At 37.3% G+C, this 26,633-nt stretch overlaps 1 protein-coding gene and 1 pseudogene across 3 annotated transcripts in view; one reads left to right on the top strand and one right to left on the bottom strand.

Moving 5' to 3' along the window:
- MCU (mitochondrial calcium uniporter) overlaps positions 1-26,633 on the top strand; it is a 273,983-nt gene that overhangs the window by 48,851 nt on the left and 198,499 nt on the right. The gene's annotated exons all lie outside the window — the stretch shown is intronic.
- LOC143654515 (PDZ and LIM domain protein 1 pseudogene) lies at positions 15,663-26,331 on the bottom strand (annotated as a pseudogene).

Below are 26,633 nucleotides of genomic sequence, written 5' to 3'. Positions count from 1 at the left end.
TCTGTTCACACACACATACACACACACTCTCTCTCTCTCTCTCTCACACACACACACACACACACACACACACTCACTCACTCAGATGCACTGACATATATAAATACAGTTTTTCTCACTTTGTTTTATAAAATTGCTTCATAGTACGTATTTTTTTTGCATCGTTTTCCTCAGAATAATTAGTAGAACTCCTCTAAGCAACTAGTTTAGTTCTAAATCATTCATTTAATGACTGTAGGATATACTGTTATATATGGGATATACCATGGTCTGACTGTACCTTTGTTTATTTAGGCAATCCCTTATTAATGGATAATCACTGTTTCCCATTTTTTTTTTTGTCACTGGGAACACTATATCTTGTACATTTCCTCATATACAGTTTCTTTTATGGGATGAATTACCAGGAGGGGGATTGCTGGCTCAAAAGATATATGCACATGTGATATGTATATTAAATATATATTTAATAATAATCAGTTATTATGGTAAAATTGCTTTCCCAAACCAACAATGTATAAGAGTCTTTGTAATGGCCTTCTGACTCTTGCAAGACTATAAAATGTAATTATGAAGTCTCTTAGTTGTTATAGGATTTGTTGGGTTCCTAAAGATTTCTGTTTGTAATGTTGATGGTCTTTCGGTATTCTGAGTGACCTTGCACTTTAATAAATAAAACAGAATTCTTTAGTCAAAGCTGTAGTTTATTATCTGTTACAAATATAATACTCTGAGTGACTAGAAGATAAATGGAGTTAACACAGTTGGGGATAGGGTTGGGAAATGAAGGCTATTTTGGAAACATTTTTATCTTTAAATGAGTATTCACGTGTTTGCAGGAAGATTAATTACAAGAATCTCTTTCTCTAGTAGTCTCTCAGCTTGAACAGATAAATATAGCACGCCAATGTTCAGAGAGGAAATGCTGTAGAAAATGTGTGGGTAGCTGTTGTAGTTTTACACGGGAGATAACATCTAGAAAAAAGAACCTTATGAAAATGCTCATTGAAGATTAGTATTCTTGAAACATTATCAAATATAGCATTCCCCAACCCTTCAGAGTCATTCATGATCTTGTTTGTCTTTCACAACTAATGATTTTTCCCATGGAGCTCAATTTCTGTATTTCTTTGTGTTTGCTACATTCATTTCCAGAGTTATCTGTTTATTTTTATCCTTTGGACAGTCTGTATCTCCCTTTCTATAGCCCTCATTACATCCCATCTTTTCAGTACTCCATTGAAGTGCCATCTCTTTCATGAAGGCTCCATGATTTCACCAGCCCATATCAATCCTTTTAGCTTTAACTTCTATAACACTAATAGTTTGTTTCTTCCAACTTGCTCCTTGTTACATATCTGAGTAGCATTAGAGAGGTGAAGATGATCAATTTAAGCCCCTACCCTTTCATTATACAAATGAAGAAACTAAGATCCAGAGAGGTGAATGTGATTCTTAAGATCATACAATGTTTTTATTTTTATATGTTGTCTCTCCTGGCTTATGTATATTTTATTCATTTATAAAACTGTAAACTCTATAGGGCAAGAATTATAATTTATACAGCTTTAGAAAGGTCTCCATGGTTCCTAGGAATGATAGCATTAAAAAAATGGTACTTTGTACATATATACTGTTTGATCTTAGATTTTTCAGTTTACTCTTTTTTAAACAAAACCACCATTCATATGAAATTATTTAGCAAGATGTCCTGGAAATGAATGTGAAGATAAGCTACTGGAATGTTACTTCAATAGGATATGCATAAATTCTTTTTTTTTCAAAGAGAGAAAGGATTTTTTAGTACTGGGCGTGTAGTAGGAGAGCAGATGATCTGTTGCCCAAAATCTGTTTCCCCAAACTGTAGTAATTCTGATAGTTTTATTAGAGAAAAAGACAGGCAGCGTTTAGGAAACTGAGCACAGTGGCCCCTGATAATGTGACGAGAGGTAATCTGATTATTAAGCATACGCAGTTTGATCACATGCTTAGTTACAGAATGTATGTAAGAAAATGACAGAATGAGGTGTAGGTGACTTGTGGGTTAAAGTCTAAGCTACTGCACATGTCAGGCATGCCCGTTTTGGTTAGTTCCAGTCTTGGTTATTAAGATAACTTTGGACCTGGGTGGGTTAGTTCTGAGCTGACCCAAGTATCTTCTTAATAAACATTAGAGGCTGTATTTAGTGATTAGAAGACTCTAACGTTGAAAAACTGCATAACTGGGTATGAATGAAGGTACTCCCAAGGAATCACAAGGACTGAAGATAAAGGCTGTACGGTCATTATCAGCGATCAAAGCAGTTGGATTATAGTTTAGAGATTTTAGGTATTTCCCTCTATCTGCTCCAGTATACTAGAAAGCAAAAAAGAATATTTATATAATGATTCAGTAATCAAGGATTAATTAATTCTTTAATTAATTCTTTTTTTTGAATCTTTATTATTTATTTATGTATTTATTTTATTAATTAACAGAAAAAAAGAAATTAACCCAACATTTAGAAATCATACATTCTACATATGCAATCAGTAATTCTTAACATCATCACATAGATGCATGATCATCATTTCTTAGTACATTTGCATCGGTTTAGAAGAACTAGCAACACAACAGAAAAAGATATAGAATGTTAATATAGAGAAAAAAATAAAAGTAATAATAATAGTAAAAAAAAACAAAAACAAAAACCTATAGCTCAGATGCAGCTTCATTCAGTGTTTTAACATGATTACTTTACAATTAGGTATTCTTGTGCTGTCCATTTTTGAGTTTTTGTATCTAGTCCTGTTGCACAGTCTGTATCCCTTCAGCTCCAATTACCCATTATCTTACCCTGTTTCTAACTCCTGCTGGACTCTGTTACCAATGACATATTCCAAGTTTATTCTCGAATGTCGGTTCACATCAGTGGGACCATACAGTATTTGTCCTTTAGTTTTTGGCTAGACTCACTCAGCATAATGTTCTCTAGGTCCATCCATGTTATTACATGCTTCATAAGTTTATCCTGTCTTAAAGCTGCATAATATTCCATCGTATGTATATACCACAGTTTGTTTAGCCACTCGTCTGTTGATGGACATTTTGGCTGTTTCCATCTCTTTGCAATTGTAAATAACGCTGCTATAAACATTGGTGTGCAAATGTCCGTTTGTGTCTTTGCCCTTAAGTCCTCTGAGTAGATACCCAGCAATGGTACTGCTGGGTCGTATGGCAATTCTATATGCAGCTTTTTGAGGAACCGCCAAACTGCCTTCCACAGTGGCTGCACCATTTGACATTCCCACCAACAGTGGATAAGTGTGCCTCTTTCTCCACATCCTCTCCAGCACTTGTCATTTTCTGTTTTGTTGATAATGGCCATTCTGGTGGGTGTGAGATGATATCTCATTGTGGTTTTGATTTGCATTTCTCTAATGGCCAGGGACATTGAGCATCTCTTCATGTGCCTTTTGGCCATTTGTATTTCCTCTTCTGAGAGGTGTCTGTTCAAGTCTTTTTCCCATTTTGTAATTGGGTTGGCTGTCTTTTTGTTGTTGAGTTGGACAGTCTCTATAAATTCTGGATACTAGACCTTTATCTGATATGTCATTTCCAAATATTGTCTCCCATTGTGTAGGCTGTCTTTCTACTTTCTTGATGAAGTTCTTTGATGCACAAAAGTGTTTAATTTTGAGGAGCTCCCATTTATTTATTTCTTTCTTCAGTGCTCTTGCTTTAGGTTTAAGGTCCATAAAACCGCCTCCAATTGTAAGTTTCATAAGATATGTCCCTACATTTTCCTCTAACTGTTTTATGATCTTAGACCTAATGTTTAGATCTTTGATCCATTTTGAGTTAACTTTTGTATAGGGTGTGAGATACGGGTCCTCTTTCATTCTTTTGCATATGGATATCCAGTTCTCTAGGCACCATTTATTGAAGAGACTGTTCTGTCCCAGGTGAATTGGCTTGACTGCCTATTCAAAGATCAAATGTCCATAGATGAGAGGGTCTATATCTGAGCACTCTATTCGATTCCATTGGTCGATATATCTATCTTTATGCCAATACCATGCTGTTTTGACCACCGTGGCTTCATAATATGCCTTAAAGTCTGGCAGCGTGAGACCTCCAGCTTCGTTTTTTTTCCTCAAGATACTTTTAGCAATTTGGGGCACCCTGCCCTTCCAGATAAATTTGCTTATTGGTTTTTCTATTTCTGAAAAATGAGTTGTTGGGATTTTGATTGGTATTGCATTGAATCTGTAAATCAATTTAGGTAGGATTGACATCTTAACTATATTTAGTCTTCCAATCCATGAACACGGTATGCCCTTCCATCTATTTAGGTCTTCTGTGATTTCTTTTAACAGTTTTTTGTAGTTTGCTTTGTATAGGGCTTTTGTCTCTTCAGTTAAATTTATTTCTAAGTACTTTATTCTTTTAGTTGCAATTGTAAATGGAATTCGTTTCTTGATTTCCCCCTCAGCTTGTTCATTGCTAGTGTATAGAAACACTACAGATTTTTGAATGTTGATCTTGTAACCTGCTACTTTGCTGTACACATTTATTAGCTCTAGCAGTTTTGTTGTGGATTTTTCCAGGTTTTCGACGTATAGTATCATATCGTCTGCAAACAGTGATAGTTTTACTTCTTCCTTTCCAATTTTGATGCCTTGTATTTCTTTTTCTTGTCTAATTGCTCTGGCTAGAACCTCCAACACGATGTTGAATAATAGTGGTGATAATGGACATCCTTGTCTTGTTCCTGATCTTAGGGGGAAAGTTTTCAATTTTTCCCCATTGAGGATGATATTAGCTGTGGGTTTTTCATATATTCCCTCTATCATTTTAAGGAAGTTCCCTTGTATTCCTATCTTTTGAAGTGTTTTCAACAGGAAAGGATGTTGAATCTTGTCCAATGCCTTCTCTGCATCAATTGAGATGATCATGTGATTTTTCTGCTTTGATTTGTTGATATGGTGTATTACATTAATTGATTTTCTTATGTTGAACCATCCTTGCATACCTGGGATGAATCCTTCTTGGTCATGATGTATAATTCTTTTAATGTGTTGTTGGAGACGATTTGCTAGAATTTTATTGAGGATTTTTGCATCTATATTCATTAGAGAGATTGGTCTGTAGTTTTCTTTTTTTGTAATATCTTTGCCTGGTTTTGGTATGAGGGTGATGTTGGCTTCATAGAATGAAGTAGGTAGTTTTCCCTCCACTTCGATTATTTTGAAGAGTTTGAGGAGAGTTGGTACTAATTCTTTCTGGAATGTTTGATAGAATTCACATGTGAAGCCGTCTGGTCCTGGACTTTTCTTTTTAGGAAGCTTTTGAATGACTGATTCAATTTCTTTACTTGTGATTGGTTTGTTGAGGTCATCTATTTCTTCTTGAGTCAACGTTGGTTGTTCATGTCTTTCCAGGAACCCGTCCATTTCATCTAAATTGTTGTATTTATTAGCGTAAAGTTGTTCATAGTATCCTGTTATTACCTCCTTTATGTCTGTGAGGTCAATAGTTATGTCTCCTCTTCCATTTCTGATCTTATTTATTTGCATCCTCTCTCTTCTTCTTTTTGTCAATCTTGCTAAGGGCCCATCAATCTTATTGATTTTCTCATAGAACCAACTTCGTCTTATTGATTTTCTCTATTGTTTTCATGTTTTCAATTTCATTTATTTCTGCTCTGATCTTTGTTATTTCTTTCCTTTTGCTTGCTTTGGGATTAGTTTGCTGTTCTTTCTCCAGTTCTTCCAAGTGGACAGTTAATTCCTGCATTTTTGCCTTTTCTTCTTTTCTGATATAGGCATTTAGGGCAATAAATTTCCCTCTTAGCACTGCCTTTGCTGCGTCCCATAAGTTTTGATATGTTGTGTTTTCATTTTCATTTGCCTCGCGGTATTTACTAATTTCTCTTGCAATGTCTTCTTTGACCCACTCGTTTTTTAAGAGTATGTTGTTGAGCCTCCACGTATTTGTGAATTTTTTGGCACTCTGCCTATTATTGATTTACAACTTCATTCCTTTATGATCCAAGAAGGTGTTGTGTATGATTTCAATCTTTTTAAATTTGTTAAGACTTGCTTTGTGACCCAGCATATGGTCTATCTTTGAGAATGATCCATGAGCACTTGAGAAAAAGGTGTATCCTGCTGTTGTGGGATGTAATGTCCTATAAATGTGTGTTAAGTCTAGCTCATTTATAGTAATATTCAGATTCTCTATTTCTTTATTGATCCTCTGTCTAGATGTTCTGTCCATTGATGAGAGTGGTAAATTGAAGTCTCGAACTATTATGGTATATGTGTCTATTTCCCTTTTCAGTGATTGCAGTGTATTCCTCACGTATTTTGGGGCATTCTGGTTCGGTGCGTAAATATTTATGATTGTTATGTCTTCTTGTTTAATTGTTCCTTTTATTAGTAGATAGTGTCCTTCTTTGTCTCTTTTAACTGTTTTACATTTGAAGTCTAATTTGTTGGATATTAGTATAGCCACTCCTGCTCTTTTCTGGTTGTTATTTGCATGAAATATCTTTTCCCAACCTTTCACTTTCAACCTGTGTTTTATCTTTGGGTCTAAGATGTGTTTCCTGTAGACAGCATATAGAAGGATCCTGTTTTTTAATCCATTCTGCCAGTCTATGTCTTTTGATTGGGGAATTCAGTCCATTAACATTTAGTGTTATTACTGTTTGGATAATATTTTCCTCTACCATTTTGCCTTTTGTATTATATATATCATATCTGACTTTCCTTCTTTCTACACTCTTCTCCATACCTCTCTCTTCTGTCTTTTCGTATCTGACTCTGGTGCTCCCTTTAGTATTTCTTGCAGATCTGGTCTCTTGGTCACAAATTCTCTCAGTGACTTTTTGTCTGAGAATGTTTTAATTTCTCCCTCATTTTTTTTTTTATTTTTTTTATTTTTTATTTTTTTATTAACGGAAAGAAAAAAAAAAAGAAATTAACACAACATTTAGAAATCATACCATTCTACATATGCACTCAGTAATTCTTAACATCATCACATAGATGCATGATCATTGTTTCTTAGTACATTTGCATCGGTTTAGAGGAACTAGCAACACAACAGAAAAAGATATAAAATGTTAATATAAAGAAAAGAAATAAAAGTAGTAGTAATAGTAAAAAACAACAACAAACAAACCAACAAGCAAACAAAAACAAAAAAAACCCTATAGCTCAGATGCAGCTTCATTCAGTATTTTAACATGATTACTTTACAATTAGGTATTATTGTGCTGTCCATTTTTGAGTTTTTGTATCTAGTCCTGTTGCACAGTCTGTATCCCTTCAGCTTCAATTACCCATTGTCTTACCCTGTTTCTAACTCCTGCTGAACTCTGTTACCAATGACATATTTCAAGTTTATTCTTGAATGTCCGTTCACATCAGTGGGACCATACAGTATTTGTCCTTTAGTTTTTGGCTGGATTCACTCAGCATAATATTCTCTATGTCCATCCATGTTATTACATAGTTCATAAGTTTATCTTGTCTTAAAGCTGCATAATATTCCATCGTATGTATATACCACAGTTTGTTTAGCCACTCCTCCGTCGATGGAGATTTTGGCTGTTTCCATCTCTTTGCAATTGTAAATAACGCTGCTATAAACATTGGTGTGCAAATGTCCATTTGTGTCTTTGCCCTTAAGTCCTTTGAGTAGATACCTAGCAATGGTATTGCTGGGTCGTATGGCAATTCTATATTCAGCTTTTTGAGGAACCGCCAAACTGCCTTCCACAGTGGTTGCACCCTTTGACATTCCCACCAACAGTGGATAAGTGTGCCTCTTTCTCCGCATCCTCTCCAGCACTTGTCATTTTCTGTTTTGTTGATAATGGCCATTCTGGTGGGTGTGAGATGATATCTCATTGTGGTTTTGATTTGCATTTCTCTAATGGCCAGGGACATTGAGCATCTCTTCATGTGCCTCTTGGCCATCCGTATTTCTTCTTCTGGTAGGTGTCTGTTTAAGTCTTTTTCCCATTTTGTAATTGGGTTGGCTGTCTTTTTGTTGTTGAGTTGAATAATCTCTTTATAAATTCTGGATACTAGACCTTTATCTGATATGTCGTTTCCAAATATTATCTCCCATTGTGTAGGCTGTCTTTCTACTTTCTTGATGAAGTTCTCTGATGCACAAAAGTGTTTAATTTTGAGGAGCTCCCATTTATTTATTTCCTTCTTCAGTGTTCTTGCTTTAGGTTTAAGGTCCATAAAACCACCTCCAGTTGTAAGATCCATAAGATATCTCCCAACATTTTCCTCTATCTGTTTTATGGTCTTAGACCTAATGTTTAGGTCTTTGATCCATTTTGAGTTAACTTTTGTATAGGGTGTGAGAGATGGGTCTTTTTTCATTCTTTTGCATATGGATATCCAGTTCTCTAGGCACCATTTATTGAAGAGACTGCTCTGTCCCAGGTGAGTTGGCTTGACTGCCTTATCAAAGATCAAATGTCCATAGATGAGAGGGTCTATATCTGAGCACTCTATTCGATTCCATTGGTCGATATATCTATCTTTATGCCAATACCATGCTGTTTTGACCACTGTGGCTTCATAATATGCCTTAAAGTCAGGCAGCGCGAGACCTCCAGCTTCGTTATTTTTCCCTCATTTTTGAAGGACAATTTTGCTGGATATAAGAGTCTTGGTTGGCAGTTTTTCTCTTTTAGTAATTTAAATGTATCATCCCACTGTCTTCTAGCTTCCATGCTTTCTGCTGAGAAATCTACACATAGTCTTATTGGGTTTCCCTTGTACGTGATGGATTGTTTTTCTCTTGCTGCTTTCAAGATCCTCTCTTTCTCTTTGACCTCTGACATTCTAACTAGTAAGTGTCTTGGAGAACGCCTATTTGGGTCTAATCTCTTTGGGGTGCGCTGCACTTCTTCGATCTGTAATTTTAGGTCTTTCATAAGAGTTGGGAAGCTTTCAGTGATAATTTCTTCCATTAGTTTTTCTCCTCCTTTTCCCTTCTCTTCTCCTTCTGGGACACCCACAACACATGTATTTGTGCGGTTCATATTGTCCTTGAGTTCCCTGATACCCTGTTCAAATTTTTCCATTCTTTTCCTGATAGTTTCTGTTTCTTTTTGGAATTCAGATGTTCCATCCTCCAAATCACTAATTCTATCTTCTGTCTCTTTAAAGCTATCATTGTAGGTATCCATTGTTTTTTTCCATCTTTTCTGCTTTATCCTTCACTTCCATAAGTTCTGTGATTTGTTTTTTCAGTTTTTCTCTATCTTCTTTTTGTTCAGCCCAGGTCTTCTTCATGTCCTCCCTCAATATATTGATTTCGTTTTTGAAGAGGTTTTCCATTTCTGTTCGTATATTCAGCATTAGTTGTCTCAGCTCCTGTGTCTCATTTGAACTATTGGTTTGTTCCTTTGACTGGGCCATATTTTCAATTTTCTGAGCGTGATCCGTTATCTTCTGTTGGCATCTGGGCATTTAGTCAGATTTCCCTGGGTGTTGGACCCAACGGGTTGAAAGATTTTTCTGTGAAATCTCTGGGTTCTGTTTCTCTTATCCTGCCCAGTAGGTGGCACGCGTGGCACACATTTGTCTGCGGGTCCCACCAGTAAAAGGTGCTGTGGGTCCTTTAACTTTGGAAAACTCTCGCCGTGCGGGAGGTTCGCCAGCCGAAGCTGCTTGGAAGAGTGCCAGCCGGCCCGGGGGTCCAAACGCGGGGAGGGTCCCCGGCCCCCGCAGCCCGGGAGAGCGCGCATCCGAATTTCCTAGTCGGCCCGGGGTGCCAAGCGTGGCGGGAGGGCTCCAGCCGCCGCGGCCCGGGAGAGTGCACCATTCCCAGCCGGACTGGGGAGTCACGTGTTTAGAAGGGACCCCCTGGTCACCGTTCTCCGCGGCCTGGGGATTTGCGATCCAATTCTCTCAGTTGGTCCGGGGGGCCACGCGTAGTGGGGGCGCCAGCCGCCGCAGCTTGAGGGGACCGCCTGCCTAATTCTGCCAGGTGGTCCGGGAAGGAGAAGGGGAGTGACTCCGGCCGCTTGCCGCCCCGCCCGGGGAAGCCCGCTCCCCTCGGCGATCTCACCAGAGCGGGTTCTCCCAGCCCGTCAGTCATTCCAGGATGGGGTATGCTTTCTTTTTGATCTCTCTCGTGGCTCCGGGAGCTGTTCTGTATAGTTTCTACTCCCCTAGTATCTGTTCTGGAGGAGAAAAGGTGAGGATGGCAAGGCTGTCGAGGATGGTGGCGGAGGAGCGGGTGAAGGCAGAAGAGGGCACGGTGGTGGTTGGAGAGCCGATAGGCTCCAGAGTCTTGCTGAGCCAGGACTTGAGTGCTTCGAAGTTTTCAATGATCATTTTAGAAACCATCCACAGCAGCCCTGAGGCCTGTCACACTCCTCCGCCCGCCCAGGTCGCGGCCGCTACAGTGGCCGCTGCCCCGCCCCCTCCTCTGCACTCCGCCCGCGTGGGCCGCGGTGGGAGGTGCTGGTGGCAGGTTCCGCGAGCTCCGCTCGGCGACCAGCTCCGCGGGCAATGACGCAGGCTGCAAGTCCACGGGTGCCGGGAACCTCCCCTCCCCGGACCCCGGCCCAGGCTGAGGCAGCGACGGTTTGCCAGGCCCTCCCCCTTCCTTGCACCCCAGCTAATCTTCCCGAACTGGGAGCACAACGCGCACCTCGACCTGGGTTTTCTCTCAGTCTTGGGACCAAATGTTTGTAGGCAACGCAGAAAAGGCAAAAGTGAAGATAGCGAAGACGAAGGGCAGCTCAATGGGGACGTTTCTGGGGGTCTTCCCGGCTCCCAGCACCCCCAAGAAGATGGCTGCCGATAAATCTCTAATTCTTTTTTTACTGATACACAAATGGATATAATACAAAATTACTGGTAACATATTAGCTTTTTCCATTTCGTTTCTGAAAGAAAGCTGCTATTTCTCTGAAATGTTCTTCAGAATGGATTCTGCATGGTGTCTCTTTTATATGACTTGCTACCTGATTGAAATATCACATGGATGTATCTGATCAGCAGAACCTCGGTTGTATATGTGCTTCCTCACTGCAAAAGAAGCCAGGAAAGTTAATTTCTAACTTCTGTCTTGGAGAGGCTTTCCTTATAAGATGAGAAATTCCCCAAACAAGGAATTCTTTTTAGAGGTTCCAAGTAGTTAAAAACCATGGCAAATTTCTTATGTACTGATTGATATGGTAGATAGTGAGTGGAGGGCTAATTTAGACTTGAGTTGTTAGACAAAGCCTCTCTAAGGCATCATACTTAAGCTGAGACCTAAATGACAAGGAGAAAGCCATGTGAAGCTATGGATGAAGAATAAGAAGGAGCAAATTCAAAGGCCGTTGTTTGGAATCAGGTTGGAGGGTTAGAGCATAGGGAAGGGTGTGAGTTCACCCTATTGGAGGAATAGCAAGATGGCCTGTGTGTCCAGAATGTGCTGAGTGAGGGGGAGTGTAGTGTGAGATAACATAGGAGAGAATGTTTTTGTTTTGTTTTTAACAGAAATTTGAGGATACCAACTTATTTTCTTTCCTTATTTTCCCATTTCTCCCCTGAGAAGTAGAATATAATTGGGGATGTGGAGACAAGAAAGGTATTTCTGTGTTATTAAACCCTTTAGTTTAGGAGAAAAACAGCAAGAGAGATGTAGAAAAAATAGGATAAACTAGAAAGGCTATATGTTCAGTAAGTAGTGTGAAGAAGATTTCTATTTTTATTCTAGTTCCCCAACCTGGCAGGCCTTGAAAGAATTGTTTCTTTATTTCTCTTACCTTGATGTAGACCTATATTTGAAATGTAAGAACAGTGTATTGTGGTTGCGGTTACTTTTATTTCCTAGCTCTCACGACTGCTTCAGATGACTAAAAGGCCACAACTCTAAATGTACACTGATAGAGCTTTCCTATAAAGAATTGCATTATGTGGTGAAGTGATAGAAAATTGCTTTTTAGATTATTTTAAAAACATAACCCCTGAAACGAGTGAGATAAAATTTCCTCTGGAATGCAGAACAGTGACCATTCTCATTAAAGTGGCCTCTGCTTCTTATTAATTCTCTTTTCCATTTGTGAAACTCAGTTCCTCAAATTCAAACAGATAGTTTAGATGTCTCTAATATTCTCATACGGTAAAGTAGCATTTGGGTATTAGGTGGACTAACAGAACTGTAGATGATAAGACTCTAACTTGGGGTTTCTCAACCTTGCCACTGGAAATATTTTGGACCAGATAATTTTTGTTATGGGGGCTGTCCTTTGCATTGTAAAATGTTTAGCAGCATCCCTGAAGTCTACCATTAGATGCCAGTAGCACCCCCTGCCCAGTTGTGATAAACCAAAAATGCGTCCAGACTTTGCCAGATAGTCCAGCATGGGGTGGGGGTGGGGCGTAAAATCATCCCTAGATAAAAACGACTGTCCTATCTGTATCCCTTCTGCCTTCTTTCAACACTTACTCTCCTATTTGTCCTTTCTAATGATATCTGATGGCCACACCGTGTAGGTGCTTTGCAGAGAATGCATACATGTGAATGATCTCTGAATATAACCTCTTTATTCTAAACCTGCAGAAAGTTTTATCATGAATAGACAAATGAACAGTGAAAACAAGCAAGAGACAAAAGTCCCTTTCCTTGTGTGTGTATTCTTTGGACTTTTCTAATACCGCTCTTGTAAGATCAAATAGCATAATGTATGTGAAGGCAGCATAATAGACATTATAACTGACTGCTCAACAATTGTTTTACCTTATCCCCATTGTCCGGCAATAGTATAGTTTGTGAACTTGACTTTAACATCAAGTATCTCTGATTAGCCTAAGCTAGTGGTTTTGAAATGGCTGGAATCAGCCTATTAATGGGTCTACAAAATCAATTTAGTAAACTGCCAACCAACAGTACAAAAATACATATGATACAAAATAACATATCAGATTGGACTGTGTATAATAAGGATAAATATTTTTCCATAAAGCGTTTGTTTCATTTGCCTATGTGTGTACTGGGTCTTGATATAAAATATATTTCCGATTGTGACTTACTGTTGAAAAAGTTAGAAACCTGCTGGTCTAAGCCAATCATGATAATTTCATCCTCCTTATCTGGTGATTGATACAGGAGCCCCAGTCTATATCAATTTATGTGTGGAATTTCTCTGGTGGCAGTTGATTTTGGGATGGACGCTTGTCTAAATTGGCTCAGTCAACCTGAAGAGAAGGTCTTTGGGGCAGTGAACCTTCCTTCTTTTGTTTCATGAATACAGGGATGCCTGAATTGCAGCTGCTACTGGCTGCCAACTTAAACCACAAAAAGGACCAGTCAGTTAGATTTGAGATGGACACGGCCCTAGGTCCTTGGAGATATTGTTGAGCTGCTAAATTAACAGCCATAAAGTCCAGTCCTATCTCTAGTTCTCTAGAGACAGTACACTGCCACAGAGTTTGTTTTCTTCTGCTTGTAATGGAAGTACTACTGACTGATGGGTAGAGATGATGGTAGTGGTGTTTTGGAATAATTGCTGGGAACTTTAGCTTATATTCTATTTTTACAATCTAGATGAATACCATACTGACCCTTTTTTCGCATCCAGGAAATGGAATTGAGACTGAATTACATGTAGATCAAATAGCTTTATTTGAATGCAAAATTTAATATTTGTGGGTGTGCTACTTTATAAATATGTGAATATTTTATGTTTAAAATCTCATTTTAAGGCATCTAGTATTTGGTTTTTATTTTTCATTTAATGGGTTTGAAGCTTTCTCAGAGATTCTTTTGTTTGCTGGGCTTAAGAAAAGAACAGTGATTTTCATTTATTTATATATTTAGTTGTAATTATTGCTCTGCATTGTATTCAAAAGAAAAAATTCATTCACTTGCCTCACCCTTTTTTTAATGGCCAGAAGGAATGAAGGATGTGCCAAGAACAAGTCTGTGAAAAAATAAAAATTACTCTACTGGTTCAGACTAGGGTTTCTTACTCTAAATTTTCTTGTCGATAAGCACCCAGGGAAGGGGTATTAGAAAGCTATGGTTGTCCTTGACATCAGTGTCAAAGAATCAAAGAATGGAAATATCTTTTTTTTTTCCATGACAGCTTTCTTGAGATATAATTCACAAAAAATAAAATTCACCCTTTGAAGCATACAATTCAATGGATTTTAATACTGAAATTAAAAATTCACAGAGTTATGCAACTATTACCTACCACTGTCTAGCTCCAGGATATTTTCATCACTCCAAAAAAGAAATCTTGTTCCCATTACCAGTCATTCCCCATTTTCTCCAACTAGATGTCCCTGGCAACCATTAATCTGCTTTCTATTTCTGTGGATTTGCCTATTGTAGGCATTATATATACATGGAAACTTACAATATGTGGTCTTTTTTTTTTTTTTTTTAATTAACGGAAAAAAAAAAAAAGAAATTAACCCAACATTTAGAAATCATACCATTCTACATATGCAATCAGTAATTCTTAACATCATCACATAGATGCATGATCATCGTTTCTTAGTACATTTGCATCGGTTTAGAAGAACTAGCAACACACCAGAAAAAGATATAGAATGTTAATGTAGAGAAAAGAAATAAAAGTAATAATAATAGTAAAACAAACAAACAAACAAACAACAACAAAAAAAAACCTATAGCTCAGATGCAGCTTCATTCAGTGTTTTAACATGATTACTTTACAATTAGGTATTATTGTGCTGTCCATTTTTGAGTTTTTGTATCTAGTCCTGTTGCAAATATGTGGTCTTTTGTGACTGCTTCTTTTACTTAGTATAATGTTTTCAGGGTTTGATCCATGTTGTAGCATGTACGGTACTTCATTCCTTTTTGTGACTGAATATTATTCCATTGTATGGGTATACCATATTTTATTCATTTTCATTTGAAGGAAGTTACAGTTTCCACTTTTGGGCTATTATGAATTGTGCTGCTGTGGACACTTGTGTATAGATTTTTTTGTGAACATATGTTTTCATTTCTCTTGGATATATACCTGGAAGTGAAATAACCAGACCACATGATAACTCTGTCTGTGTCTAACAGTTTTTCAAAGTATCTACACTATTTTCAATCCTACCAGTGGTATATTAGGGTTCCAATTTCTCTATATCCTTTTGTCTGAGATTTTGATTTCCTTCATTTTAGTGGGTATGAAGTGGTATCTTGTCTGCATTTGATTTGCATTTCCCTGATGACTAATGATGTTGCGCATATTATGTGCCAATTGACTGTTTGTATATCTTCTGTGGAGGAACATCATTTCCAGTCCTTAGTCCTTCTTTTTTGAGTCTGTAAAATTTGTTGAGTAAAAATGAAATCGGTGTCAGAAATATTAAATTTGGTTTGGTTCAAATTTGGTTGATGTCTATATGTAGCAGAGAAAAACTGGGGCAAGGAGGAGACACTGTGATATAGGCAAGAGGATACCAACCAAATAATCTGCTGTTAGTTGTACAAGCAGGCACCACACAGCCAATGTGAGTCATTAAGCAGAGCTTGGGGAACTCGTTGTCTAATGAGCAGAGATAAAACCAAGGTAGGCACAGAGCTTTCAAGAGAGAAGAGGGTCAAAACATCTAGAGGACAAAAAGCTGTAGGGACTGACTGGAGAACAGTGGTCAGTGCAGACCTCACTGGTTCAGTTGGGGAATATGGTAACCGTGTTGTAGCCCTCAGGTGACATGACCCGCTCCCAGGTGTGTTTTTCTCAATAGATTTGATCCTCCACAAAGAAATGGCCCTTCTGTTTCATTCTAGTGCCACAGTTACTTCACAAACATTCTGGGTGGCGATGCTGGTCCCACAGTTTCACAAAGACCCCAATGATGCCAGTGTTGCATTTGTCACACATGGGCAACTTCTGAGCATTTCCAGTGGATGCAGCCACTTTCGTGACTGGAGCCTTAATGCTTCTGAATCCTGAAGGCTTGTTGGAATCCCCTTTGTCCTTGGACTCCAGAATTCTCTGCAAAACCAAGAAAGAAATGGACTGCTTTGGGGCTCGTTTAACTCCTGTTTTTTTCCTGAAGCAACTTGTAAACTTCAGATTCTTTGTTTATAATGAGGCCACTTGGAGACTGAAAAAGGTCTGAGGGTCTGCTATTGGACTCTTCCACCCTGGCTGCAGTCTTTGACTCCAAGGCATTGTTGAAGATGGAGATTTTTTCAGAAGAGTAGAGGCCAGCTGGATTATTGTATTGGTTTGTGATGACCTTGGGGGCAGTATTGGAGCTGAGGTAGTAAAGGGCATGGCACTTAGGTAGTGGGCACTTCCTATATGTAGGACTTCTTGGGGTTCAGATGCTAAATTCATCTTGTATGGATGATGTTTCCCTTCGTCTATCACCAGAGGAGACCAGATTTTATGTTCAGTTCTGGCTATCATGAGAGTCATGTTGTCTGTACAACCTTGATTTTGTTCTGAGCTTCCAAGTATGTCATAGTGCTAGTATTTTCCCCATTGATGGCTTTGATTACATCTCCGATACACGAATTAGGTACAGCAGCCTTGCTTGTGGGAATGACCTGAGAAATCACGAGAGGCTGCTCGAAATCCTTGCCCCCCCACTAGGCGGAAGCCTCCTGGTCCCAGACCCTAGCACACTGTCCACGGGATGGTCACGGTACCGTGATGGCGGGTGGTGATGCGCGGGAAAGGATGGGGCAAGACACAACGTGACACGCTGGCCTCTTGAAGCAGTTGTCGACCCTTAGCTCATCAAAAATATATATATATATTTATTGAGAAGTATCCACACAGAGTCCAACCATGTTACACAATCAGTGACTCATAATATCATTACATAGTTGTATATTTTTCATCGTGATCATTTTCAGAACATTTGCATCACTCCAGTAAAAGAAATAAAAAGAAAAAACCCATATATCTGATAACCCTTACCCCTCCCTGTCATTGAGCACTAGTATTTCCATCTACCCAATTTTTATCCTTTATCTCCCCCTATTATTTATTACCCATCTGTCCGAATCCTGGATAAAAGAAGCATCAGACACAAGGTTTTCACAATCACATAGTGACTGTGAAATCACATACAGTAAAAGCTTCTTCAAGAATCAAGGCTGCTGGAACACAGTTCAACAGTTTCACGTATGTTTTTGTAGTCACTCCCAATACACCATAAACTAAAAAGAAATATGTATACAATGCATAAGAATAACCTCCAGGATAATTTCTTGACTCTGTTTGACATCTCTCAGCCACTGAGACTTTATTTTGTCTCATTTCTCTCTTCCCCCTTTTGGTCAAGAAGGTTTTTTCATTTCCATGATGCTGGGTCTCAACTCATCCCCAGGAACCAAGTTGCATGTTGCAAGGGAGATTTATACCCTCAGAGTCATGTCCCATTTAGTGGGGGAGGACAGTGAGTTCACCTGCCAAGTTGGCTTATAGAGAGAGGACACATCTGAGCAGCAAAAGAGGCTCTTGACTCGTAGGCATAAATATCAGTAGATTTAACCTACTGAGTAAGCTTCATAGGGGTGAGCCCCAACGTTGAGGGCTCAGTCTATTGAATTGGTTGCCCCACTGCTTGTGAGAATATCAGGAATTCCCTAAATAAGGAAGTTTAATATTTCCTCCTTTTTCCCCAATCCCCCAAGGGGACTTTGCAAATAATTTTTAAATTCTCTGCTCAGATTATTCTGGGATATTTCGGGGTATCACTGTAACCTATACGTATCAATAAGCTCTCTTGCCTTTTTCAAGATTCCATGTAATTATGGTGTTCAAGTAAACTGACCATACAAATTAAGTTAGATAATGTACCTTAGCCCATTTTTTAATTGGACTGTCTTTTGTTTTTGTTTTGTAATTGTGATTTGTAAGGATAGAAATGCCTGTTTTAAGCTTCTCTTTTCCTCGTAGGAATCTATCACCCATTCCAAACTGATAAGTTAGAAAAATTACTTTGAAAAAAGATTTTCTGTTCTCAGTGCTGGCATGTTGACATTTAGCCCATATTTTAAAAAACTGAAAAGGAGATTATCAATATACAAAGACAGAAAAGTGGAAGAAATTATATTACTTCTAATATACCTCAAACTTGATAGGATCTAGCGTATTGACTTAAATCTCTAGAATTCCTATGGGTATCTGATTGAGCAGGGAAGCTGTGACCATTGAATGTGTCAACCACCTGCTCTTGGTTTCTGGTATGTTCCTTAAGCACACCTCCTTCACCAGGAATATAAGAAGCACCTGTACCTACGGTGGGAAGGTTTTGGGTGTAACAGTTTGAATAAATATTTGTTTTACCCTCTCATCAGGAATTTGGCTATTCAAAGAATTCATTACTGGTTAACTAGGTCATGAGATTCCTTTACATAGCTGTGTTATGTACCATCATCTGTAGTAGCAAATGAAGGATATTAAATATATATTTTTCCTGATTAAATCACAGGTAAATGAATCCATGAGGCCACATTGCCCTTTTGAATTTTTCTCTACATTTACTAGGCTTAATATAAGTGTTACCTTCTTTCAGTGAGAGCATTTATGCTTCATGAATATTAAATGGAAAAAAATAGAATACCTGTAAAGAGTGCTGAAAAAAAAGTAGAGAGAATTAGAAAAAGCACAGACTTTGGTGCCATTTCCTCCTTGGTGTTCTTGGACAAGTTTTCTTAATTTTTCTAAACTTCAGTCTTCTTACATAGAAAATGAGATGGATAAAACTCGATCTTGTAGCGTGGTTGTAAAGATAAAATGAATTGGTAATGAATGATGGTGATGGTAGAATGATGTTGTGGACATAATTAACAGTACTGAATTATTTATTTGAATGTGGTTGAAAGGGAGAGTTTTAGGTTGCATATTTGTTACTAAATAAAAAAATATATGTGTATATATCCATGGAATTGCACAATACAAATAGTGAACCTGTAAGTCAAACCACGGACTATTGTTATAGTAAAGTTGTAAAAATGTGCCTTTCTCAGTTTTAACAAATGTGCCACACCAATGAAAGGTGTTCTTAAAATGGTGATATATGGGAACCTTGTATTTTATGCTTGATTTTTCTATAAACCCAAAGCTTCTCCAATTAAAAATAAAAGATAAAACAAGGCAATGTATGAAAAGCACCTAGGCTCATGGTTGACTTGGAATAGGTACACAGTTGATGGTAACTGCTATAAATTAATTTAAAAAAATATATATTGTGGGGGAAATACTTAGATAGTCTTATTTAGTTCAAATTGAAGCATCTACCTTGATCTTGACAATCTCTTGCTCATAAATTAGTTTTCACAGAAGGCAAATAAAACAGATCTGGATCTGCAGTTTTTTTCCCAAAAGATTTAACTTTGTGTTAGAATGGTAAAATATGCTTATTCAAAGAACTTTGGAAAATTATTTCAAAAATCATATTTTTAAAAGATCAGAAAAAGGTAGGAGCCTATTATGCTGGTTTGGCATGATGTATGGACCCTAGAAAAGCCATGTGTTAATCCTGATTCCATTTTGTAAAGGCAGCTGTTTCTTCTAATCCCTATTCAGTATTGAAAGTTTGGAACTGTAATTAGATCTCCCTGGAGATGTGATTTAATCAAGAGTGGTTGTTAAGCTGGATTAGATGACGACGTGTCTCCACCCATTTGGGTGGGTTTTGATGAGTTTCTGGAGTCCTGTAAAAGAGGAAACATTTTGGAGAACAAAGGAGATTCAGAGAGAGTAGAGAATGCTGTACCACCATGAAGCAGAGAGTCCATTCCATCAGCCAGCACTCTGGAGATAAAGAAGGAAGATGCCTCCCCGGGAGCTTCATGAAACAGGAAGCCAGAAGAGAAAGCTAGCAGATGATGCCATGCTTGCCATGTGCCCTTCCACTTGAGAGAGAGACCCTGAACTTCATCAGCCTTCTTGAACCAAGGTATCTTTCCCTGGATGCCTTTGATTGGACATTTCTATAGACGTGTTTTAATTGGGACATCTTCTCGGCCTTAGAACTGTAAACTAACAACTCATTAAATTCCCCTTTTTAAAAGCCATTCCATTTCTGATGTATTGCATTCTGGCAGCTAACAAACTAGAACACCTATGAACAAAGGCTTTAAGTGGTATTGTGGCCCAAGAAGGTTAGAAAAATTCCCTCTAAAGTATGTAATAATAGCATTAATTAAAAATTATCCAAATGAGAAACTACTGGAGAAGGAGTCTATACAGACTGATCTGTATTACACAGAAGCGCCTTGGTTTATTTATGTATAAAATGGACATTTACAAAAGACCAATGGGGGAGGGATGAATGTAGAATCAACAATGACTAGAATATTTTTTGAAAGGGATCAGAATAAGATGAGGTTTCTAAAAGAATACTAAGAAAAAATGTTTTTAGAAACTGTGGAATAATAGGAATAAGTTAAAGATGATTTACTTATTCATAGTCATTGATGTTGTGAAGGAAGGCATAATCCTTACCATTTATTTTCGTTTCTGATAAGTAAGCTAGAAGAGTGAAATGACAATAATAAAGGGCAGTCTAAGTTCTAGGAATAGTGTAGAGCTTATAAGGGAACATAGACTTATCCCAGAAAAACATAGGCTGTGTGGTACTCATAACTTACATATGAGATTGTCTGTGGTCTCAGTAATTTTTATATTGATTGCAAGTTGAAATGATAATATTGTGGATATAGTGTGTTAAAATATATATAATTGTTGAGTGCTTTGAAAACTGTTGCTTTTTTCTTTACTTTGTATATATGCTATGCTATACAATAAAAAAGTAAAAAAATGTGTATTATTACAATTAATTTTATCTGTTTTCTTTTTACCTTTTTAAAATGTGGCTATTAGAAAATTTAAAATTACATATGTGGCTTTTCTTTCAGACAGCACTATGCTTTAGATATAGTAAAATTAATTTACTGTTATTTTTGAAGATTAAAAACAATTAAATTTAACGTATTGAATAGTGAACTAAGTTAATAATAATTTCCTTGTAAACAAATTGGGGAAGATGAGGACCATGCAATTTTTTAATTAAATGGACTTATCATTGGTTGAGCAAATATTCCAAGATTCTAATGAAAAGAGTGCAGATGTGTAATGGCGAGAAAGTCTAACAGTACTACTGACAGTGAAAATAGCAGATAGTGGTAAAATGATAGCAGTGGGTTAGATACTATGTTTTGCCATCTTCTGCTCAGCATTTAAATAATTATTTACTTTTTTAATTAAACTTTTTATTTTTAGATAATTGTAAACTGACATGTAGTTGTAAGAAATAATGTCAAGAGATTGCATGTACCTCTTTACCCAGTTTCCTTCAGGGGTACCTTCTTGCAAAACCATAGTGCAATATCAGAACCATATGGACTTCAATACAAGTCACTAATCTTAAGATATTCTCAGTTTTACTTGTACTCATATTTATCTATGTGTATTTAGTTTTATGCAATATTATCACGTCAATATATAGTCAGTGTAGTTAATATATAGAACAGTTCTGTCACCAGAAGGATCCCTCATTTGTTCTTTTATCACTCCACCCTCCTTCCCCCTTCCCTAATACTGGGCAACCACCAATCTCTTTTCCAGTTCTACAGATTTGTCATTTCCAAAATGTTAAATAAATGCAGTCATACAGCATATAACCTTTGTTTTGGGATTGGCTTTTTTTACTCAGCACAATTCCCTTGAGATTCATCCAGATTGTTGTGTTGCATCAATGATTTCTTCTTTTTATTGCTGAATAGTATTCCAGTGTTCAGCATTTTTACTAATAACATGTATGAAATATTTATGACTTGCTTCTCAAATACATGTATGTCTTAAAGCTGTCAATAATAACTTAGGTAACATGTTCTGTTTTTAGAATAGAGATTAGAAATAGGCTGAAAGAATGGACTGAATTGATCAAGATGACATTAAATATTGATACATATGAAATTTCATGCATGATTTAAAAAATAAGTGTATACTATAGGGTGGGTGGGATGGGTTTAACAGACTGTAGTATGAAAAGTACTTGGGAAATTTCAGCTATAGCATGTTCACCTGAGTTCACAGTGTGATTTGGGCTTTTTAAATGGAAGCATAGTGCCCAGAAAGAGGACTATATTTGTTCCAGAGTATTGTGTTTATTTCTGGGTACCATTTTTCTTTTTAAGGGAGCACATTTACAAACTGAGACATATTCAAGAGAAAAACCTGAATGATCTGAAGGGAAAGGAATACCATGCAGTGTTAGAATGAAAGCTGTTTTATGATGGAGTGGACTGCCTTGAGAGATAGGTCTCTGTCACAGGATTTATTCCAGCAGAGGTTAGATAAACACTTGGCAGGGACACCTTAAAGAGTATTTTAGCATCACTAGTTGGGGGAGGAGGGTGGGATTAGAGAAGTGCTTGATACACATAATGCTTTTGTGGGTCCTCAACCTTGAGATTTTGTGTAATTATAGAACATTGCATAATAGTGAAGCTTAAATTGTTAGTGGGGGTTTGCTCTGGGGTGTGAGATTCCAGATGACTCTCATTTTCCATATGATGTTTTTTTGTATTTATCTTAGTTTTTACAGTGAGGTTATATAAACTTGGTAAGAAAAGGCAAAGAAAGTTGTAAAAAATATTACTTATTTTGCAAATCAACACTAATTAATACTTTAACGTTTAAATTCTCAAAAATGACAGTAAATTAATTTAAACATTTTTAAGCGTTTAAAATTCTACACTCATTGAGAGAGGTGTGTTTACACATGGAGGTCGGATATATAATTTTTTTTTAATCTTTGGAAGACTGTTCTGTTTAATGCTTGCCTTTATTTCTTTATGTGTTTCTCTGAATGGTGACAATGAAAGTTAATTGGGCTTTGGCAGATAATTCTGCATACTCAGATTTACCTTTGGCCAGGAGGATTGGATTAATATATATAACTAAATAAGAAGGTCTTGTATAATTTCTGTGATTCATTTTCTCCCCGTTTAGTGCTGTTCCCAGATAAGTTATAGTACTCCTCTATTCATTTAAAGAATATTAGTTCAAAAAGGAAGTGAGAGTGGAAAAAATTGCTTCATTCTCTTAGGAAAATATTTCCTGCTAATCCGGACATCTTTTATTTTCCCTCAGATGGTTCTTTTATATCCCTCAGAAACCAAGAATTGCCCCTGTATGCTTGTCGGGAAAGAAGGATTATGACAAACACTTGCCTTCTGGAGATGTTTAGGAGGAATGTTGCTAGGCTGCTTTAGTAAATAGATTGTAAACAAAACTCTGAGCCACACCTCCTTCCCCATTATTATCTTGTGTTAGCTTACAATTTACATTATTTAATGTTGCAGTTATCTCAAGTATTTTTAAAATCTGTAACATTTTGTCATTAAAGAGATTGATTAGTGTGCTTCATTAGTCATAGTTTAACAATTCCCTTTTGGTGTTTTTTAGGCCAGGCATTTAACATTCTAAATGATGGACAATTTTGGACATTGTTGCTTGATGCCAAATAAATACCATAAAACTGCAGAGCTTTTGAGACCATAGTGCTAGGAGAAATGGTTCTCTTAGCATTTGGTCAAAGAACTTTCATCTGTTGTTTGCTTCTTTTTTTGGGTGCATGGGCCTAGAATTGAACCCAGGTCTCCCACATGGCAAGTAAGCATTCTACCACTGAACCGTCCGTGCACCCCTCTTAGTTGCTTTGTTTTGTTCTGTTTTTTAATTTTATTTTTTTAAATACCAAAAAACAGCAAACAAACGTAAACATTCCTATTTGGATCATTCCGTTCTACATATATAATCAGTAATTCACAATATCATCACATAATTGCATATTCATCATCATGATCATTTCTTGGAACATTTGCATTTATTCAGAAAAAGAAATAAAACAAAAACAAGAAAAATTTATACATATCATACCCTTTACCCCTCCCTTTCATTGATCACTAGCATTTCAAACTAAATTTATTTTAACATTTGTTCCCCCTATTATTTATTTTTATTCCATATGTTCTCTTAGTTGCTTTTAATGTTTATAAAAAGTTTTGACAAGATCCTATTTACATTCCCCAAAGCTTCTTGGTCTTGTTAGTGAAGCATGCAGCGCATATGACTTGTGGCTTAATCTCTAAATGGCCATATGTTTTCTTGAAAATAACTCTTCACTTGTTTTCTCCAAACTTCAGGAATTCTTCAGTTGTTATGATAGTAGTGGTATAGTCCAAATTCCTCCAGTCTTGAGTTTGCATTCTCTGATATATTTGTCTTTGAGATGAGAAAACAAATAAAGATGAATCTCTAACTTAATCACAGAAACGTTCTGTTGAGAGCAGTATAGGAACAGAAGTGAAAATATGCATAAGCAGACTCTCAATTCAAGAAATACTTATTTAAAAAAATATTTAAAAAAATACTTATTTGTGTACATTGTATGTAAAAGGCCATTACTAGGCCTTAGTCCCAGCCATCAGATAGCACACAGTTTAGTTGTAAGGGATTTGTAATTTAAAACTTAAGTGGAGGAAGGAAGCAAAGCAACCCTATATAAATTCCTTTGGACAAAAATTGAAATGTTTTTCCTTTTTCTGCTTTTTACTTTGACCTGAAGTTGAAGAGTAGGCTTATTGCCACATTTGGGTTTCCAGGTTCTTGACTGTGCCACAAGAAAGAATTCAAGGGTACAGCACAGCATAGAGTAAGCAGATAGAAAATTTATTGAGTACACATGTGAGGAGATATGCAGGCCCTCTCGCAAGAGAGGAAAGATGAAAGGCAAGACACCATAGGCAATGTGGGGCCATTTGCTTATTATTTTTGTGTGTGTGTGTGTGGGCAGGCTCTGGGAAACGAACCCAAGCAGCATGACAGGCGAGAACTCTGCCTGCTGAGCCACCATGGCCCACCTGCCATTTGCTTTTTTTTCCCTTTCTTTCTTTATTTTTTAATTAATTTAGTTTTTATTTATAATACATAACCACATACAAACACAAACATTCTTATCATATGATCATTTCGTTCTTGCTATATAATCAATAACTCATACTGTCATCACATAGTTGTATATTCATCATCATGATCATTTCTTAGAACATCTGCATCAATTCAGAAAAAGCAATAAAAAGAAAACAAAAAATTCATACATTCCATTCCCCTTACCCCTCCCCTTCACTGATTACCAGCATTTCAAGCAACTAAATTTATTTTAACATTTGTTTCCCCTATTATTTATTTATTTTTAATCCATATGTTTTACTTGTCCATCGATAAGGTAGACATAACAAACATCAGACACAAGGTTCTCACAACCACACAGTCACACTACGACAGCCATATCATCATACAGTTATCTTCAAGAAACATGGCCACCAGAGCACAGCTTCACATTTTCAGGCAGTTCCCTCCAGCCTCTCCATTACACCTTAACTAAACAGGTGATATCTATTTAATGCGTAAGCATAATCTCCAGGATAACCTCTCAACTCTGTTTGGAATCTCTCCGCAGCTGACACTTTGTCTCATTTTGCTCTTCCCCCTTTTGGTTGAGAACTGCCATTGCTTTTATAGATTAGTTTTATTTACTCCCCCTCCCCCTTCCTCATTTGGGGCTTTCTCATCTCCTCTCTTCTTTCCAGGGCCATGCCTGGTGGTAGATAATGTATTTGGGTGGGTTGGTTGGCTCCACCCTTCTCCATAGATGACTCACTTGGGTGGGTGGGGTCCTTTGGCCCCCAGCTACTGTTTGTTGCTGTTCTTCTCAGAAATATCTTTCTCCTTGAGCCGTGACCGCTTTTTGGAGTTTGCCCTTTGCTTAGCCTGCTACCACCCTAATTCTGACCCTGTATCAGACTGTCCCTTGATAGGCATCAGGTGTGTCAAGCTGTTAATTACATTCAAACAACTCCTTCATATTGTTCTGCTTTTAAGTTGGTATGGGTGTAGGGATGAAGGATTTTATAGATGGAGGTTATCTTTAGGTACAGTTGCTGTTGTAGTAGTCTTTAAAAGATTTGCAAGGCTCTGGGAGTGAACACAGCTGGAGATTTCCTGTAATATTTCAAAAGAATGAGAAAGCCTAGACTGGAACTAAGGACAGAGTTATAGTTTGTTATAAATAAAAACTGGGAAAGCTTTTCACAGCTGTTAAGGGATTAAGGTTTATAATTATAGTAGTCAAGAAGAATTTATTAGAGGAAGGTGAAGGGGAGTTGGCGTAAAGTTAAATGAATAAGTACCCTTGGGGTTCTAAGAAATTTCTCCTGATGCAGGCTTAAAATTAGGGTGGTGTCCTCAGTAAATTTTCTGCCTGCTTACTTTTTGGGTTCTGCCCTTGAATTCTGTCTCGTAGCATGGCCAAAAACCCGGAAGCCAAAATCCAGCAACACTCCCACTCCTCCCAACTTAGTTATATGTCTAACAAATCAAAAATAGCCTTCTGGGGTAAGGAGTAGAGTCAAGTATATATAGTAATAAAGTAAGCCACATTATCTTACATGCTCGATTTAACTTTTTGCTTGAGCACAAATCAGTAAAGATTACTTTTTCCTCCGATTTGTGTTGTTCATAAGATAAAATGGGGCAAAAAGAGAAAAAGCCATTCTGGAAAGTGTAAGCTAAGCAAGAAAATGTGGATTTTTAATTGTCTGGGAAAAA

Source organism: Tamandua tetradactyla, chromosome 13, assembly GCF_023851605.1.
Source record: "Tamandua tetradactyla isolate mTamTet1 chromosome 13, mTamTet1.pri, whole genome shotgun sequence".
In the NCBI taxonomy this organism is placed as follows: domain Eukaryota; kingdom Metazoa; phylum Chordata; class Mammalia; order Pilosa; family Myrmecophagidae; genus Tamandua; species Tamandua tetradactyla.
Note: the sequence above shows the minus strand (reverse complement) of the source record. Positions and strands in the feature narration are given on the sequence as shown.